The sequence below is a fragment of the Macaca mulatta genome, chromosome 1 (genome assembly GCF_049350105.2).
Source record: "Macaca mulatta isolate MMU2019108-1 chromosome 1, T2T-MMU8v2.0, whole genome shotgun sequence".
NCBI lineage: Eukaryota > Metazoa > Chordata > Mammalia > Primates > Cercopithecidae > Macaca > Macaca mulatta.
The window spans coordinates 108,094,925-108,108,143 of record NC_133406.1 but is presented as its reverse complement, the minus strand read 5'-3'; the positions used below and the strand labels follow the sequence as shown (position 1 = coordinate 108,108,143).

General features: G+C 38.4%; 1 protein-coding gene across 2 annotated transcripts in view; it reads left to right on the top strand.

Moving 5' to 3' along the window:
• Positions 1-13,219, top strand: part of MNDA (myeloid cell nuclear differentiation antigen) — a 45,449-nt gene that overhangs the window by 8,860 nt on the left and 23,370 nt on the right. For both annotated transcript variants that reach the window (XM_001117129.5, XM_077941596.1), the window contains one exon: positions 11,078-11,134. The gene's annotated coding sequence lies outside the window, so the exon portion shown is untranslated. The remainder of the gene's footprint in view (positions 1-11,077; positions 11,135-13,219) is intronic.

Sequence of the window (13,219 nt, the reverse complement as noted above, 5' to 3'; positions counted from 1 at the left end):
TGCAGATTTGTTACATAGGTAAACCTATGTCACAGGGGTTCATTGTACAGATTATTTTATCACCCAGGTATTAAGCCTCCTACCCATTAGTCACTTTTTCTGATCCTCTCCCTCTTCCCACTCTCCACCCTCCAATAGGCCCCAGTGCGTGTTGTTCTCCTCTAAGTGTCCATGTGTTCTCAACATTTAGCTCCCACTTATAATTGAGAACATGAGGTATTTGGTTTTCTGTTCCTGTGTTAATTTGCTGAGGATAATGGCCTTCAGCTCCAACCATGTCCCTGCAAAGGTATTTTTCCATTATTAACCCTACCACAATATGAGAAAGATCAGCAGTGCCATCACTTCTGCTTTGACTATCTCCGTCTCCACAACAATCACTATGACCACTACCCTCACTATCTCCCCTATCATTTATTCATTGATTTAATCATTGTCAAATGCTCTCTATGTGCCGAGCAGTGTTCTAAACCACCATCACCAGTATTGCTATCGTTTACACGACCACCATATCATTATTTTATGTGGCATTTACATATGTTTATTTATGTTTTCATCATCGCTTTCCTTTTCATCACTATCGGTATCATCTTCATAAAAGTCTTATGGTCAGTACATGGACTCTGACCTCAACTGAACACAATACATGAGCATGTACTGGATGGATGCAGAGGCCATATAAATAACAGATTGAAGCCCTGATCCACTGGAGAAGAATACATTTGCATCACTTGTAGATACAAATGTGGTTTGATATTTAGGAATCAGAGGCAAAAAAGAAAATCATACAAGATAATAGCAAAATTAAATTGGATATCAGAATATTCACTGTAAAAGATTTTCACACAGACCACATCGATATAGAGGAAACCCTTGAGTCTCCTCATATCAACCTGAAAAATTTCCCGAGAGGGCTGGAATTATTTAAACAGCAGGAAAGGATGAGATTTTGTTTGGAGAGTTTTACTTTAGAAAATACTGTAACCTCAAGATTGGAAGGCTGTCTCCTTGAGTGAAAAACTATCCAGGTGCTTGGGTAATTAGAAGTTCTCATTCGGTCTTCTCCTGCCTTAAGCCAAGATTCCACTTCATCAGAAACATGTGACCTTTCTGCAGGATGCATCGTTGCAGCTGCCACTTGACAAAATTAGTTTATCTTTCATAGTCTCAAATACTAAAACACCCCTAATTTGCAGCTTTATCTATGGGTTTTATAAGATATATTCTGATACAGACTTCCGCTATGCTTTGTAGTGTATCATCCTGTCTTGGCAGCAAATGAGTGATGGCTGTGTATTCACCTTCAGAAAGCAATCAGTGCCTGTTTGTAAGAAAATTACACACAAAACAAAATCAATACAGAAATATGTGCTAAAAATGTTACGTTGTATATAATGAGGAGTGAGAGGTTTGTAAGTGAAAAGTAACGTGAAGGGATAAAATAAAAGTGAGAGTGTTCCAAATATAGGCCTTGCTTAGCTAAGAAAATTGTTTAATTTCTTCTCACGAGATCTTCTTCCTGTAAAGTACTCATTTAACATTTACGCTGTATTAGACATGAAATTAGAGAAAAGAATGAGGCGTTCTGCCTCTATCAAGAAATTCATGATTTAGCAAGAGAGACAACTGAGAGTGTTATAATGTTCGGTGAAGAAAGGAGAATTTCAAAAGTGTCAACATTTCATAATACGATTGCTAATATTTGAAAAAGCCTATGTTATGACAAATGATTAAAAAGAAATAGGTAAATAATTGCTTTAATTTTATAAGTGATTTTAAATTTTTTCATCTACATATTCTATATTAGGGACAGACATGTGTAATAATATTTTCCAAGAAAAAATGTGATTTGAAGGTTAGAAAAGGTGATTTAAAGTACAACTAAAAAAGTGTGAGAAGAGGAAATACCAGTGATTCTGTTATTTATTCATTAAATACATTTATTGAACACTCTATTTCCCATCCTCATACTAGGGAAAATATGAGATGCCTAACACACGGTTCCTTTCCTTGAAATGCTTAATTTGGAACGGGGGAAACAGACCCCAAGATAGGCATTTATAAAACAGTAGGAGCACTTATATGAAAAGACATTCAATCTAACTCATAATAAGATGAATGCAATTTTAAATTACAATTAAACAACTTTGCTGACTTTTCAGATTGACAAGGTTCCAGAGGTTCAAAAACATACTTTGTTGGAGAAGCTGCAAGGAGCAGACCTTTTTATGCATTGCTTATAGCAGTACAAAATAGCATACGTTGGGTGAAAAAGCAAAACCTGTGTAAACTACACATTTATTTGTATTATGACCCAGTAATCATATTTCTAAGAATTTATCCTGCAGATATGTATACACACATACATGAAATGATGTGCATGCACAGGGTTGTTCGCTGTAGTTCTGCTTTTTGTAATAGCAGAAGACTGGAAGTGACCCAAGAGCACTTTAGTGGAGATTTGTTAAATCTCCCATTTGTGAAACAAGCACAGAGATGTTTACCAAAATGAGGAAGCACCTTCCTCAGTGATATGGCAAGAGCTCCGGAGGGCATCTAAGAATATTTATATTTGCTTGTTTTTACATAAAGAAAAATGGAAAGACTGTAAAAAATACTACTAAAAGTTGTTTTCCATTGTGAAGATAGAGGCTGGCAAGGGGTAGAAAGGGACAAATGGGCCTACAAGTTAAACTCTTCTATATATACCTTTTATGGATTATTTTGATTTTTTAATAATGTATATGTATCGTCTTTTTTTTTTTTTTTTTTTTTTTGAGACAGGGTCTGGGTCTATCTCCCAGGCTGGAGTGCACTGGCGTAATCTCAGCTCCCTGCAACCTCCTCCTCCTGGGTTCAAACCATCCTCGTATCTCAGCCTCCCTGGGACTACAGGCATGTGCTCCATGCCCAGTTAATTTTTATTTTTTTTTTTTATTTTTTTGATAGAGACAGAGTTTCAGCATGTTGCCCAGGCTGGTCTCGAATTCCTGGGCTCAAGCAATCCTCCCACCTCAGCCTTCCAAAGTGTTGAGATTACAGGTGTGAGTTACCATGCCCAGTCAGAGATACTGTCTATTGAAACAAATACATAAATTTTAAAAATGCATGTCAATACAGTGATATATTCTGGTTTGCTCAAGAGAGTTTTAGTTAAGTGCTTCTTGACCCAGAATAACTGTTAATAATGCCCTGTTTCATTCTTAAAATTATCTGGGCTTCACTTGGATGATCAACTATATGAACATCCTAGATGATAAAACTTTAACTTTGATGCCTCTGCAGAGTTTGTGATTTTAATATGTATACACACACACACACACACACATATGCATATAGTTTCTACCCTTCTAGAGTGTTAAAACTGATGTCAACATAAAAGATAAGGCCAAAGAGTTGGGCCTTAGACAGGGTCTTAGACCTCGTCTTACACAGTTTGAGCTGCTATAACAAACTACCACAGATTGGGTGACTTATAAACAACAAAAATTTATTTTCACAGTTCTAGAGGCTTGAAAATAGAGATCAAGACACTGGCAGATTCTGTGTCTGTTGAGAGTCTGCTTCTCAGTTCAAAGATGGCTTTCTCCTCGTTACAGCCGCAAATGGTAGAAGGAGAGAGGGAACTCTCTAAGGTATCCTTTATAATGGCACTAATCTCATTCATAGGGGCTCTGCCCTCATGACCTAATCAACTTCCAAAGGCCTCACCTCCTAGAAGCCCTTGGGGTTAGGTTTCAACCTATGAATGCTATAGGAACATAAATATTTAATCCATAGCATAACCTAATGCATTAACCTATCATAACATTGATGATTATTTCCCACTTCTTTTAACATCATAGAAAAAAAAAACTAAAGCAATAATATTTGTATGACACACTGAGGTAAACAGAAAGGCTGCTTGTTGACAAATGCAAACTGACCAAAGGCTATAATTTTCTCAAGATCCACTTGGTCATTCAAAGGATGAGGGGCAAAGAGATCAGGTGCTTAGCACACCTGATACCTATGTTTGTTGGGAAGCTCTGCCCTAAGGAAGATTAGAAGAAGGGACCCTAAAAGTTTGCAGAGAATAAATGATTGTGAAGTAAAAGAGAGGTAAGCCTGGAGCACTGAAGTAATCTAAGAAAGGAAGATGACTCCTGGTGTAGTCACGGGAAAGGTGCTTAATCTCTGTCAACCTCATTTAATCCTTAGGAGTCCATTCATCCATTCATTTATTCATAAATTGATGAATATGCCAGGCAACATGAGGTATATGTTGCCGTGAGTTGTTATACAACTACTTGGGTCTCCATGTAGATTGCAAGTTTCCCTGGCTCATTGCACTATACAACCTCGACAGTGTCAATTAGTGTGAGCCAAGCAATTGCCAGTGATTTTGCTAACACAACCACCTCTCAATAAAGCAGGTTGAGATCACTGTAATGTAGGAACACAGAAAGGGAAAGAAGAAAAATAGGGTCCCAAAAGCTATATATTAGGGCCCTAGAGTAAATTTCACAAGGGCCCAGAGATATACCTAGGATGCTCCAGGGTCACTTTGGCCACCTCAGTCCAAAGTAAATGCCTGATTTGGACCACTGCCAATTCTACTGATCCACATTAAAAAATGTAAGGTATTGTAAAACTAGGCATGAATTTCCATTGTAGAAACTGATGTGAAAAAATTCAGCCAATAATGTCTATCTTGTAGATAGTGTTTACTATTTTACATGCTTTACATGTTTACAACTATTTAACCCTCACAAGTATTGTCTGGAGAAATTCTTATTGATGCCCTCATTTTGCAGATGAAGAAACTGAAGAAAAAGGAAGGTTTAAGTGCATTATTCATATCATGCCATTAAGAATGTAGTAAACATAGGCCAGGCCCGGTGGCTTGCGCCTGTGATCCCATCACTTTGGGAGGCCGAGGCGGGCGGACCACGAGGTCAGGAAATCGAGACCATCCTGGCTAACACAGTGAAACCCCGTCTCTACTAAAAATACAGAAAAATTTAGCCGGGCGGAGTGGCGGGATCCTGTAGTCCCAGCTACTCGGGAAGCTGAGGCAGGAGAATGTCGTGAACCCGGGAAGCGGAGGTTGCAGTGAGCCGAGATCGCATCACTGCACTCCAGCCTGGGTGACAGAGCGAGACTCCGTCTCAAAAAAAAAAAAAAAAAGAAGAAGAAGAAGAAGAAGAAGAAGAATATACTAAACATAATGATTGAACCCCAAAGAGCCAGGCATTAAAATCTCTTTTCTATACATCGTGTCTCTGAAATAATAAGACTTTCTATTATTCATGAGCACCTTTTAAGTGTCAGGAGCAGTGTTAATCATTTTGTATGTTTTGTTTACTTTAAGCCTTAGAGAACTGTGGAGATCATAATCTTCTTAAATATAAGGAAAGAGATGGTCAAAGTGAGATAATCTTTTGCCCAGGCTGGGAGCAGTGACTCACGCCTGTAATCCCAGTAATTCGGGAGGCTGAGGCCGGCAGATGCTTAAGTCTACGAGTTCTAGACAGCCTGGGCAACAAAGCAAGACCCTGTCCTTATGAAGAATTTAAAAATTAGCCAAGTGTGGTGGCACGTGCCTGTAGTTCCAGCTACTTGGGAGGCTGAGACAGAAGAATTGCTTGAGCCCAGAAGGTCAAGGCTGCAGTGAGCCGAGACGTGCCCTTGCACTCCAGCCTGGGCAGCAGAGCCAGATGCTGTCTCAAAAAACAAAAACAAACAAACAAAAAAAATTGTCCAGAATTACATAACCAAAACGTGGCAACACTTGAATTTGGACCAACACCTTCCCAGCTTTGCTCTGGATATTTGGATCTTACCCATATGGGCCGAGTTCAGATCCTACTTTCTTTAAGAAGTGTTGTAATCACAGGATCAAAACTCCCTAAGATGGAAGGAATGTAAGCAGTCATCAACTGCCAGCCTCTCATTCTGCAGACAAAGAAAATGAGGTTGAGAAAGTCTTACCACAGTCACTCAGTCTGCTGGAGTGAATCTAGGGTTGAATTTATATTTTCTTAGAGCAAGTTCTGTAACATTTTTTTATTCATTATGTAAAATTGGGATAATCCTCTCTTAGAATGAAGAAATAAATTTAAAGATTATAAAGGTATTAAAGGATCTAAAGAGTATGAAGGTATTCAGAAAACAGCTTATAGTTGCTGATATAAACCAGAAATATAAGAAGCAAAAATTGGTTATTGATCAAATATATAATAATTTTTAAGAAGCAATTTTATAAAAGGTATTCAAGACCCAACTCCGTGACCTGCCTCTGAAAAGTTCTAGTTCGCCTTAGCCACTAATGAGCTGTGCATCTTTTGGCAGGTCATGTTACCTCCTTGGCCCTCAATTCACTCATCAGAAGAGTGAAAAGGTTGAACTAAATCATCTCAGAAGAGAAACTGCTAGGAAAGCCACGGGAGAAAAGAGGGCACAGGAAATAGAGCTTCAATTCCCCATTTATACTATTTTAGTTTGTTTTCTGTGTGGTATTTACCTGCTTTATATATTAATTTTCTAGTGCTGCTTTTTGGTTTGTTCAAAAATATGGGATCAGATTATTTCCAGGGTGTTGCCTTTGATCTCACTGCAAAACTGAGTCTGCTCCTTGCCAGTGCTGTGCAGCAATTGTCTAAGTAATGAGAAGGAAGAGAGAACATCCATGGTTCCTGGAGACCTGCCTACCTGTGGGAGGCATAGGCATGGGTGTAATCTGAAAAGGAAAATACAGTCTAGTGCCCCCAAGGAAAGAGGCAGCAACATTAGGACCTCAGGCACACGGGCTGAGACCCAGGAAGCAAAGGCTGGATAATGGCATAACTTACAAACTCCTTCTAATGCTGAGGGGCAGAGAATGGGGGAAATTGGGGCAGGTTCTGAGACCCTTGTTATACTAAAGAGTCTTTTGTTTCTGCTGTAACTCAGACCTTAGACATTTCAGGAGACTAAGGATGGGTGCTTTAATAGATCCAGGTGTCTCAGGTCAGGGAAAGGAAAACCAGAGTGATGATGAAGTTTTAACATTTTCTGAATCTATTATCTTTAATTGGGTCTTCCATTTATTTATATACTCCCTCTATACTTCCCTTTTTATCCACTCTGGACTATTACTAAATACTGAACCACCTCCTTACTTTCTCTATATTTCTTTGTCCAGAATGTCCTCCTTCTACACCACTCACCTATGCATGAACACCAGACTCGTGATTTTTTTTTTCTGTGATCCTGGACTAGATACATAATCTTTCTGAGTCTCAATTTCCTTTATACATTTATATAGCCACTTTAGTGGTCACTCAATAGTTTTACTGATATTCTACTAATGTTGGCAGTGGTCAACATATAGGTATTAAATTAACTTGTTGAGGGTTGGTCTGAATGGGCTAAAAAAAAATGGGCAATTTTCAATGTCACTTCACCTGATCTTAGTGCGAAGGGTTAGAAATTCCCCTATTGATGTAGTCAGTCTCTGTTCTGAGTAAGCCAGGAACACAGTAAGCTCATGCTGAAGAAGTAGGAGCTTGCCTGAGTGGGGAGGCACTACTGAAATATGAAAGTGCTTGATGAGCTCTGAAAAGCTGTAGCAATGTGAGGATCTGCACAAATTCTGTACATGGAGAGGAGAGATCAGAAGGCATGGGTACGTCTGCTCAGAGGCCCAACAATATGCAATGTGCCTGGGAATCTTTGAGCAATGTGTACAAAACAGGTCTTAAATATGTCCTTATCAGTTGGATCTGAGGCAGTTGCATTGAACTTCCCTATCCTTACCAGTCTAGCTTTTTGCTTCCTCTTCCCTTTGTCCAAACAGTGGAGCCTTGGACCCATTGCTGAATTACCACTGTTATATTTGGCTTGTTTGGAGGACATGGGTACCTCAGTATCTCATAGAGAGCATGAGAGCTAGACCTATCCAATGAAGCAAATCCTCCTACAGAACTTTTCTCCTAAGCAACTCAGGGGAATAGAACAAAGTGCTAACAAGTTTTACTAATGAGAAGGCAAACAAGCTGCTTAATTGAACTGGGAAAGTCGGGGGAGAATCAAGGGAACAGTCCCCAGAAGGGAGCTGGTGCCAGCTCAATGATTCACAGCCTCAACTTCTGTAATTATCGACCTTTTCTCAGCAGAGACCACCCCCTCCACGAGTTGTGGAGCAGGGAGCTTTGGGGAGGCTCCAGTTTTCTCCTCTTTCTCCCTCAATTAATGCTAATTGGGAACATGGGAATGTAGATCGGGATGTCAAAGAAACAGCACTAGAATACAGTCCAGCTAGGCGTCCCTTCCTCAGGCCTGATTGGGAGGCTTTGCCTGAACCACACAGAAGGGCATCATTTCCTACATTCATAGGAGTCACTGTGGAGATGTAGACTGGGAGTCAGGAGGCCTGACTTTTAATCTAGGCTCTGCTACTAACTAGCTCTTGCACAATGTGGGTCATACACATTCCTTGACCTTCATACATTTTAAAGTTGTTTTGAACTATGATAAATGATGTTTTTCACTTTGATACCGGGGTAAAAGCATCAAGAGAAGCAAGTCAGGTTAGTTGCTTGACTCCCTTAAAGTAAAACAAAACAATCCCCCACACAAAAAGAGGAATGTATACCATGGGAGTTCCAAAAAAGGTGTTGCCATACTCGTTGGTTCTTTCAGAGCATTTTTTTAAACCGTCATTTCCTTTTTAGGAAAAAAAAAAAAAAGCAGTCAGCTTGTCTGCCTGTCTGCACATCTCAGCTTATCTGCACACCCATCCACATATACATAGTACTGTTTCTCATGACTCACTCTCAGACGCTACTAAAAGATAAAACCACAAGCACAATTTTCAGTGTTGTTTATAATAGAACATACAGTCAAAAAACTTTGTGCCAAGACCAGCATGGCTGGGGAGACCCTAACCTAGCAGCGCTAGAGGAATTAAAGACACACACATAGAAACAGAGAGTGTGGAATGGGAAATCAGGGGTCTCACAGCCTTCAGAGCTGAGAGCCTCTAACAGAGATTTACCCACACATTTATTGACAGCAAGCCAGTCATAAGATTTGCTAAAACTATTCCTTAAAGGAAATAAAGGGATGGGCTGAAATAAAGTGATGGGCTCTGGCTAGTTATCTGCAGCATGAACATATCCTTAAGGCATAGATCACTCATGCTATTGTTTGTGGTTTAAGAGCACCTTAAGCAGCTTTCCTACCTGGGTGGGACAGATGTTCTTTGCCCTCATTCTGGTAAACTGACAGCCTTCCAGCATGGGCATCAAGGCCATCACGAACATGTCACAGTGCTGCAGAGATTTTGTTTATGTCCAGTTTTGGGACCAGTTTATGGCCAGATTTTGGGGCCTGTTGCCAACAACTTTGAGTTTTAATTCCGATTCCATAAATCATCATTGTAAATTGTAGGGCAATTTAGCTAACCCTTTTTTGCCTCATTTGCAAAACTGAAAATCATACTTAATCATAAAGTTGTTGGAAGAATTAAGTAAGATAATTTAAATTGGCATATAGTAGGTGCTTAAGAAATAAAAATCCAAATTTGTTGATTCCTATTATTGTTAGCATCATAGTTACACATATCATGCCTAATAGAACACAGACATGACTCCTAAATCCATAAGTATATCATTCCATTAAGAAGTTCAACAAAGGGCTAAAATCCCAAACACTTTTTATTTGTGTGGAGTAAGAGTGCCCCTTTAGAAGTCCTGCAATTACTTATAGACCAAACTTTTAAAAAAGTGGTCAAAGCCACTTCTGAAACTTCCCTAGAGTCAATTCTCTTTGAGGATATAAACTTCATTTCCAACAAGGGCAAACAGACCACGGTGCTCTTATGGCCATGGCCGAGAAAGAAAACCCAGCTGGAGATATAAAATATTTCAACATATGCATACCAGCCTTGAGAAGTTATTGGGAAGAATCAGGGGATATGAAAAAGAACTGTGATTAAAGTCTGGCATAGAGAAGAAGTTCAATTAATACGAGTTCCTGTCTACTTTTAGCAGTAGCCAGAAAATCCTATCACAGTGCGATCACTTTTGATCTCACTAACAAGGCTGCTTACAAGCTCTAGTCTTCCTGGATGTTTTATGGCAAATAAATCTTGTTATTTTTAAATCCAATAACATCTTCTTTTTTGTTTAATATACTTTTTTAAGAGCAGTTTTAGATTTACAGCAAAATTGAATGGAAATTACAGTTTCTATATGCTCCTCACCCCACACATGCACTACCTCCTTCATCATCATCATCCCTCACCAGAGGGGTACATTTGTTACAATCAGTGAACATGTGTTCAATACTGATACATTTTTACTACCCAAAGTCTGCAATTTATATTAGGGTGCACTCTTGGTATCTTACATTCAATACATTTAGACAAATGCAAAATGACAACTATCTGCCATTATAGTATCATACAGAGTCGTTTCATCGCCCTAAAAATGATCTGTTCTCCATTAACTCCTTTTCTTCTCACAACCCCATGGCAAGCACTGATTTTATTCTCTCTATACTTTTGTCATTTTAGGATTATACAGTAGGTATCCTTTTCAGATTAGCTTCTTTCATTTAATAAGGTTCCTCCGTATCTTCTCATGGCTTAATGTCTCATTTCTTCTGGGGTTGAATAGTATCCCATTGTCTGGATATAACACAGTTTATTGATCCACTCACCTACTGAAGGACATTTTATTGCTTCTGAGTGTTGGCAATTATGAGTAAAGATGCTATAGTCATGTCTAAAGGCTTCTTTTATGGATGTAAGTTTTCAACTCCTTCGGGTGAATACCAAAGAGAGCAAGTACTGGAATGTATGAGTATTTTTAGTTTTCTAAGATACTGTCAAACTGTCTTCCAAAGTGGCTGTACCATTTTGCAATTCCACTAGCAATTGATAAGAGTTCTGTTGCTCCACATCATCACCAGCATTTGGTATTGTCAGCATTTTGGATTTTAGCTACTCTAATAGATGTGTAGTGGTATCTCATTATTCTTCATTTGCAATTCCTTGTGAATGTATGATGTTGAGCATCTTTTCATATGCATATTTGTCATTTTCTTGTAGATGTCCTTCATCAGGTTGATGAAGATCCCCTGTATTAAGACAACTTTTTGAAGTCAGGTAAAGTGATGCTTCCAGCTTTATTCTTTTTGATTAAGTTTGCCTTGACTGTTTGGGCTCTTTTTTGGTTCCATATGAATTCTAAAATAGTTTTTCTAGTTCTGTGAAGAGTGTCATGGGTCATTTGATAGGAATAATATTGAATTTGTAAATTGCTTTAGGCAGTATGGCAGTTTTAACGATATTGATTCTTTCTCTCCATGAGCATGAAATGTTTTTCCATGTGTTTGTGTCATCTCTGATTTATTTGAGCAGTGTTTTGTGATTCATATTGTAGGGGTCTTCCACTTCCCTGGTTCACTGTATTTCTAGGTATTTTATTCTTTTTGTGACAATTGTGAATGAGGTTGTGTTCTTGATTTGGCTCTCAGCTTGGTTGTTGTTGGTATATAGGTATGCTACTGATTTTCCTGCATTGAGTTTTTATATTGAAATTTTTCTGAAGTTGCTTATCAGATTGAGGAGTTCATAGGCAAAGACTGTGGGGTTCTCTAGGTATACAATCATGTTTTCTGCAAACAGGGATCATTTGACTTACCCTCTTCCTATTTGGATGCCCTTTATTACTTTCTCTTGCCCGATTGTTCTGGCCAGGACTTCTAGGACTATGTCAAGTAGGAGTGGTGAGGGAGGGCATTCTTTTCGGGAATGCATCCAGCTTTTGTCCATTGGTATAATGTTGGCTGTGGGTTTCTCATAGATGGCTCTTATTATGTTGAAGTATGTTCCTTCAATGCCTAGTTTATTGAGAGCTCTTAATAGGAACGGATGTTGAATTTTATCAAAAACTATTTCTTCATCTGTTGAAATAATAATGTGGGTTTTGTTTTTAGCTCTTTTTATGTGATGAACCATATTTATTGATTTGTGCATGTTGAACCAACCTTACATCCCAGGGATAAATCACACTTGGTTATGGTGGACTAGTGTTTTGATTTGATGCTGGATTTAATTTGCTAGTATTTTAGTGAGGATTTTTGCATCTATGTTCATTAAGAATATTGGCCTGAAGATTTCTTTTTGTTGCATCTCTGCCAGGTTTTAGTGTCAGGATGATTCTGGCCTCATAGAATGAGTTGGGGCAGAGTCCTTCCTCCTCAATTTTTTTGAAATAATTTCAATAGAAATGTTATCAACTCTTCTTTACATATCTGGTAGAACTGAGCTGTAAGTCTGCCTGGTCCTAGGCTTTTTTTGCTTGGTAGGCTTTTTGTTACTGATTCAATTTCAGAACTTATTGTTGGTCTGTTCAGGGATTCAATTTCTTCCTGATTAAATTTTGGGAGGTTGTATGGGTCCAGGAATTTACCTATTTCTTCTAGGTTTTCTAGTTTGTGTGTGTGAGGCTGTTCAGAGCAGTCTCTGAGGATTTTTTATATTTTTGTGGGCTATTGGTTTTGGCCCCTTTGGCATTTCTGATTGTGCTTATTTGTATCTTCTCTCTCTCTTTTTTTAATTAATCTTGCTAGCAATCTATCTATCTTATTAACTTTAAAAAAAAAAACAGCTCTTGGATCATTGATCTTTCATATGGTTTTTTGTGTCTCAATTTCCTTTAATTCAGCTCTGATTTTGGTTATTTCTTGTCTTCTACTAGCATTCAGTTTGGTTTGTTCTTATTTCTCTAATTCCTTTAGTTGTGATATTAAGTTATTATTTTGAGATGTTTTAAACTTTTCGATGTGGGCATTTAGTGCTATAAACTTCCCTTTTAACAGTGCCTTAGCTGTGTCCCAGAGAGTCTGTTATGTTTTATCTTTGTTCTGATTAGTTTTAAGGAATTTCTCAATTTCTACCTTAATTTCACTGTTTATCCAAAGGTCAATCAGGAGCAGGTCGCTTAATTTCCATGTAATTGTATGATTTTGAGAAATTTTCTTGGTATTGATTTTTTTTAATAGTGTTATGGTCCAAGAGTGTGGTTGAAGTGTGCATGATATGGTTTGGCTGTGTCCCCACCCAAATCTCATCTTGAATTCCCATGTGTTGTGGGAACCAGGAAAAGGTAATTGAATCATGGGAGCTTGTCCTTCCTGTGCTGTTCTCATGATAATGAGTAAGCATCATGAGATCTGATGGTTTTAT